We start from the raw sequence: 7,119 nt of genomic DNA, 5'->3' as shown, positions 1-7,119 counted from the left end.
GAGTAATATGGACTATATTACCGCAGCATTAGGGACCCGAACAACATTTGCTCTAAGACTTTTTTTTCTTTTTTTAAGTTTTTAGAACATCTGAATTTTTTTAATCCTTCTTTACAGTTTACGTAGACCACTTCCTTTTTTTAAATTTTTTAAAAATATTTATTTCTTCATTATGTATACATTCTTCTGTCTGCATGTACACCTGCACCAGATCTCATTACAGTTGGCTGTGAGCCACCATGTGGTTGCTGGGAATTGAACTCAGGACCTTTGGAAGAACAGTCAGTGTTCCTAACCTCTGAGCCATCTCTCCAGCCCCCCGTAGACCACTTCTGATTAAGAATGCCACAGGCAGATGCCAGATGGTGGCACATGTTAATTTTCCACCGAGTCGAGTCTTGCTTTGTGGGTGTCTGAAGGCACTGCCCCGGGTCTTTGCTCATACTTGCTGGAATCACTCACGGCAGATTTTAGTCCACAGGCTGCTTTTCCCCGTATTTCTTTGTAAACTCTTCAGCATTCTTACAGAATTTTTTACGGTCCTTAGAATATTCTTCAGCTAGGTCAGCCTGGAGTGGTGCTTGGGCGGGGGTCGTTCACGGTGCTGTGAGGGACTGGATTACTTGGTCAGTCTTGGTGGGTGGCTTCCAGTGTTCAGCACTAATTGCCAGCAGACAGGCCTTCCCCTTCTCATCGATGTTAAGGTGGTAGATCTTTGCTTCAAGTGTGATCTTGGGTGGTTAGAATGGAAGTTAGAATGGGAGTTAGAATCAACTCTCTGCTGGAGAGTTGATTTCAATTCTTAAATTCAACCCTTATCATACGGAGGGTTGTCAGGAACAATAAGCCCTTGCCAAGTCAATAAATCAGCTTCACCAACCTCGATGTTACGGAAGTCTCTCATTACACATTTGCACATCTCTTTAAGCTCCTCCTCAGCATCCTGCTGGCTGCCATCTTGGATCTGGTGCTGCTCCTTCTCAAAAATCGACTACCTTTTCTTACTGCACAAAGTCCTTCTATATTTTAATTTCTCCCATCAAATAGTGACTACATCTTAACATCATGTTTTTGCTGTTTCTGACCAAGCGATTTCAAAAAAGCTGCACTAAGGATAATTTTCCCATGTAGTTTGATGTTCATCCTAACACTAAATACATCTTTTCAACTATCTTATATACAATTATATATCCCAGATAGCCCCACCAACACATTTGTGGCATTCCTAATCTATCATGAGAAATGTCTATACTTTCATTTAGTCAGATCTGTGTCAGTCAGTAAAAGTTCCACAGTAATCCGTGAAAAGTTTCCCATGGGGCTGTTAGTTTGTAGCATTCATTCCTCCATTGTTTACATGTCATTCAACTGCAATTACAAAAATCCTGCATCAAAATCATGCTTGGAAGTAAATAAATGGAAAAACAAAACAAAACAAAAAGCATGTTTGGGAAGAATATAATCTACACAACGTTCTCACACAGTAACCTCCTAAAAATGGATAAACTAGATTCATGAACACTTTTGATTTCTAAGTAATCTGCAGAAATGCATCTGTTTTGGGTACGTAACTTTTCAACAACCAAAATTCTTTAAGGGCTTACTTTTTACCACAAGGCAGGGACTGGACTATTTTTAAAAATTTTATATTAGTTTATTTACTTTACATCCCAAGGATGCCCCCTCCTTCCCCTCTCCCCCATTCTCTCCACTTCCCTTCTTTCCCCTTTCCCCAAAAGTGAGGAGCCCCCATATCAACATTCCCCAGCACATCAAGTCACATCAGAGCTGAGCATATCTTCATCCCCTGAGGCCAGGCAAGGCAGCCCTGCCAGGGGGCAGTGATCCAAAAGGAGGCAGCAGAGTCCATGTTAGAAACAGCTCCCCTTCCACTTGTCAGGTGCCCCATATAAAGACCAACTGCCTGTCAGTTACATGTGTGCAGGGAGCCTAGGTCCAGATCATGTGTGCTCCTTAGTTAGCGTCTCAGTCTCTAAAAGCCCCATGGAACTGAGTTAGTTGTCTCTGTTGGTCTTCTTGTGAGGTTCCTGTTACCCCCAGGTCTTTCCATCTTTCCCCCAACACTTCCACAAGATCCCAGAGCTCTGACCCCTGCTTGGCTTCAAGTCCCAGTATCTGTCTCAGTCAGCTGCTGGCTGGAACCTCCCAGAAGACAGTCAAGCTAGGCTCCTGTCTGAAAGCATAGCAGAGTTGCCACACCAACTCCAGTATTGTCTGTGTGAGCATGGCAAATGGTCGTGCTGCTAGACGGGAGATAAGCTTCCCTCGGGAGTAAGCTCCCTGGAGGTCCCTGGTAAAATTGCTCCCCCCGTCTACCTAAGCCAAAAAGACATACTTTGAGATTTCTACACTTCCTCAGTTGCAGGATTGGATTAATGAGTTTTTTGTTGTTTCTCTATGATTTTTGGAACAGCACAATTAACTATTCAAGAAAACGCATTTCTGATAGATTATTATATTAAAAGCTTTAGTAAGAATAGAGTGGAAGAAAATAAAATCTTAAAAGAAGTAATGAATCAGATTCAGTATCAGGAAGCATTATAAGAATAACAAAAAATAATGGACTCCTCTTTAGGGAAAGAGAGCATGGAAAAAAGTACAGCTGGCTCGAGTGTGTCCCCCTTGGCGTCTTATCTCTAAGGAAGATCGTAAATTTTTAGCAAGACATATGGGAGGATGGTTAATAAAGGTGTATTTAGACTTTGACACAGAGAAAGATTTTGGCAGGTATCTGACTTAGCTCCTGACTTTCCTCTTTACTAGTTAGCAATAATGAGACTGCAGTTTGAGGTTTTTTTTTGTTCTTTGTTTGCTTTGATCAAAAAGTTCCTAGGCCAAGATTTCTTGTGGGCACTGCTTTATGTTTGGCTACACTTTCAAGTTAAAATGTAAACTTTGTATTCTTGGTAAAAATCTAAGTGTTCTGAGAAGTATGCCAACTTTAAGGTGTTTCCTTATGTAATTACTATAAAATTATTAGCTTGACTTCAGTAAAATTGCAGCAGATTCAAACACTCCTCGGTGTGGCCTCTGTCTGTCAAACCACCTAAATTCGTGTCTTCCTGATATCCCAACCTCTGATTTCCCACGGGTGTGGGACCCCGGCTGGGTCAATCTGTGGCACAGAGTATCATTATTAGTGTCAGGGGCCCAAACTGTACAATGTAAGGAAGAAAGCATCTTCAACAAATGGTGCTGGTCTACCTGGATGTCTGCATGTAGAACAATGCAAATAGACCCATATTTATCACCCTGCACAAAACTCAAGCCCAAGAGGATCAAAGACTTTAACTCTAAACCTGTTAGAAGACAAAGTGGGGAAAAGTTTAGAACTCATTGGCATAGGAGAAAACTTCCTGAACAAAACACAACCAGCACAGGCTCTAAGATCAACAATTACTAAATGGCATCTCAAGAGACTGAGAAGCTTCTGTAAGTCAAAGGACATGGTCAATAGAACAAAACAGCAGTCTACAGGCTGGGAAAAGATCATCACCAATCGTACATCAGACAGAGAGCTAATATCTAAACTATATAAAGAACTTAAGAAATTAAACACCAACAAGTCAAATAATTCAATTAAAAACATGGGGTACAGAAATAAACCAGGTCTTCACAACAGAAGAATATTTGAATGACTGAGAAGCACTTAAAGAAATGCTCAATGTCCTTAGCCATCAGAGAAATGTAAATCAAAATGACTCTAAGATTACATCTTACACCAGCCAGAATGGCTAAGATCAAAAATTCAAGTGATAACACATGCTGGAGAGGATGTGGAGAAAGGGGGACCCTCCTTCATTGCTGATGGGGGTGCAAACTTGTACAACACCTACCTCTATGGAAATCAATTTGGCACTTTTTCAGAAAATTGGGAATAGTTCTACCTCAAGACCAAGCTATACCACTCCTAGGCATATACTCAAAAGCTGCTCCACCATACAACAAGGACATTTGCTCAACTATGTCACACCTTTATTCATAATAGTCAGAAACTGGAAACAATCCAGATGTCCCTCAACTGAGGAATGGATACAGAAAGTGTGGTATGTTTACACAATAGAATACTACTCAGCAATTAAAAACAAAGAAATCATGAAATTTGTAGGCAAATGGATGGAACTAGGAAAGATCATCCTAACTGATGTAACATAGACCCAGAAAGACGCACATGGCATGTGTTGGGATCCATAAGCAGCCATCTGGATAGCCAGCCCCAGGGAACCTGACAAACAGGATATCAGGCATCTGTGAGGCCACCTGTGGACCACCTGAAACCATCTGTGCATTCTATAGGTCACTTTATAAGAGAACTCACACCACCTCCTCTCTTTCTCTCTCTTTTTCTCTCTCCTACCCTGCCCAGAGACAGTCTCTGTGACCCTTTCCCCCTTCCCTTAATAAACCTCCCACGTGAAACCAGTCACGTGGTGTGATTTATGGACCTGCTGTGTAACTTTGCCTTCCAATCCTAATATTGGTGCATTGGCTTTCAGAACCAGCACCGCTACCGGAGCTGCTGGAAACCTATTTCATCTCAGTTCGCCGTGACCCACTTTCCAGCAGCCAGATCGCTACCTCCTACATGCAACACTGCTGGACTGGCGAGTTCCCCTCATTGGTCAGCATAAACGTCTCTCTTGGTAGGGGAAGATTGACTGTTGAGCTTTCAGCAACTTCCTGGTACCTTTTGAGACAGAGGAACCCCCAACCACAGCCTTTACTGGCCACGGTTGACCCTTTTTGCTGACCTCCATTTAGGGCTTCCTCTTCCTTTGGGTGAGATTTTCTGCCCTTTCTACTGGCACGGTTTCACCCCCCCCCATGAAAATCCTAGTGCTGGGTAAACCGTGCGGGCAGCTATGCCCTTGGTCTCTGGCCAACACTGCTCAGCTGTTGGATCAGGTAGCACCACATTACTCTACTGAGCCAAACCTTCCCTTTGGGACGCCTCTGGCGGTCACTAACTCCTACCCTCCCAATGGGAACTGCCCATTCATCTGTTCCTCCAGCATCCCCACTGGGATGTCTTCTGGAGAATTATAAAACCTTACGCAAGGAGCCTGAGTCAAAGGCCTCTTAGCTCATATGTCTCAGTAATAAAACTTGGCCTACATATTCCTTAGATAATGGTTCAAATTGGCCAATTAATGGCACATTAAATCCCAATATTTTACGGGATCTTTTTAATTACTGTCAGTGACCTGGTAAAGGGAAGGAGGTATCTTATGTTCAAGCATTCTCTCTCCTCCACTCTAAACTTTCTCTCTGTTCTTCCTGTTCTCCTACCCAACTTCTTCTAACTATAAAGTCTCAACCTCAAGAGTTCTCTACCTTTGACCCCGTAGATGAACCTCACCATTCTCAACCTCCAGCTTCTTCTCAGCCTCTGGCTACTTCTCAACCTCCACCTTCCCCTTCCCCCTCTTCCTCTTTGGCTTCTCCCATCTCTCCAGCCCCCTCCCCAGCAACAGGCAGTCCTAGTCATCCTGCTTTGGCTCCCACTTTCACCCCACTGACAGCTATTAGGCCCCCTCCTACCTGCTCTTGCTCTATAGCGAAGACCCTTCTTCTACTCAGCGTAATCCAGCCTCAATTCTTCCCTTACGGAGGTGGCCGGTGTGGATGGCTTAGTTAGGGTGCATGTTCCCTTCTCATTAACTGAACTTTCTCAGTAGAAAAGAGACTAGGATCCTATACCTCTAATCCTTCTACTTTCATTGAAGAATTTCAATATCTCACTCAATCTTATAGTCTTACCTTATGATTCTTATCAATAACTTATTATCTGAGGAGCACAGGCAAGTTTGGGAACAGGCTAGAATGCATGCAGATGAGGTTCACCAAACAAACACAACATACCTGGTTGGGGCTGAGGTGGTACCCGACCAGGATCCATAATGGGACTATAACACCCTAGAAGGCATTTTAGCCAGAGATCAATTCACAGCCCGTCTCCTGGCTGGTCTCCGCAAGGCTGCCCTCAAGTCAGTTAATTATGAGAAGCTCCAGGAGGTCGTTCAGGACAAGAATAAAAACCTGTCTCAATTCCTACAGTGCCTTTAAAGGCCCTCTTACAACAAACTAATCTAGACCCCAAAAGTACAGAGGGTATACAACTCCTGATGACCTATTTTTTTCTCTCAGAGTTACCCTGACATCAGAGCTAAGCTTAAACGCTTGGATTGAGGACCTCTGACTCCACAGGCAGACGTCTTAGTGCTGGCCTTTAAGGTGTACCATGGGAGAGATCTCAAGCCCTCAAGCAAAATTACCAAATGCTGGCTAAGGCCATTTGACCAGCGTCAAAGACCTCCCAGACTCCCTTGCCTCCTAAGGCACGATGACCCCGGGGTCCCTGTTTCAAATGTGGTCAAGAGGGTCACTGAGCCTGGTTTTGTTGTAACCCCTACAAGCTACTGGGGCCATGTCCAAAATGCCACCAAGGGGAACATTGGGGTGTTGACTGTCACTCTCAGATAGCTCTCCAGCTGATATCCTAGGCCTGGCTATGGATGACTGAAGGTGCCCGGGTTCCCTTGACCTGACCATTGCCATCACTAGCAGGGAGCCATGGGTAATTATCATGGTATCAGGGTGGTCCATCTCCTTCCTTGTGGACACCAAAGCCACTTACTCAGTCCTGACAGAGTATTGGGGGCCAACCTCTCTTTATAGTTCCTCTATTGTCGGGGTAGGGGACAACCTTGCCAGCCTTTACCACTCAATTGTATTTTCAGGGGTGTACCATGGGTACCATGACTCATTCCTTTTTAGTGATGCCAACCTGTCCAGTTCCCTTACTGGGAAGGGACTTTGTAGCCAAAGTGTGAGCCTCTATCTCCTTTATGCCACCCATTCACCTGACCCCAAGCTCACCAGCATCCTCTCTCCTCCTTCTCCTAGCTACTCTACCTACCAGTTGTGACACGTCACTTCCTTTACCAGCCTCTCAAGTGGACCCCCACGTCTGGGATGTCCAAAACCCCTCTGCCGCTAGGCACCATTCTCCTGTGGTCATTAGGCTACAGGATCCCACCCAGTGTATTATCAAATCCCTGGGGATGGGAGAAGTAGAGAAGGTCACTAAACACTCCT

At 44.3% G+C, this 7,119-nt stretch overlaps 1 pseudogene; it reads right to left on the bottom strand.

Annotated features, from left to right (window-relative positions):
* Window positions 1–470: 470 nt before the first annotated feature.
* LOC110555217 (ubiquitin-conjugating enzyme E2 L3-like) lies at window positions 471–928 on the bottom strand (annotated as a pseudogene).
* Between the last annotated feature and the right edge of the window lie 6,191 nt (window positions 929–7,119).

The sequence above is a fragment of the Meriones unguiculatus genome, chromosome 1 (assembly GCF_030254825.1).
Source record: "Meriones unguiculatus strain TT.TT164.6M chromosome 1, Bangor_MerUng_6.1, whole genome shotgun sequence".
In the NCBI taxonomy this organism is placed as follows: domain Eukaryota; kingdom Metazoa; phylum Chordata; class Mammalia; order Rodentia; family Muridae; genus Meriones; species Meriones unguiculatus.
This window is presented reverse-complemented; position numbering and strand designations above follow the sequence as displayed.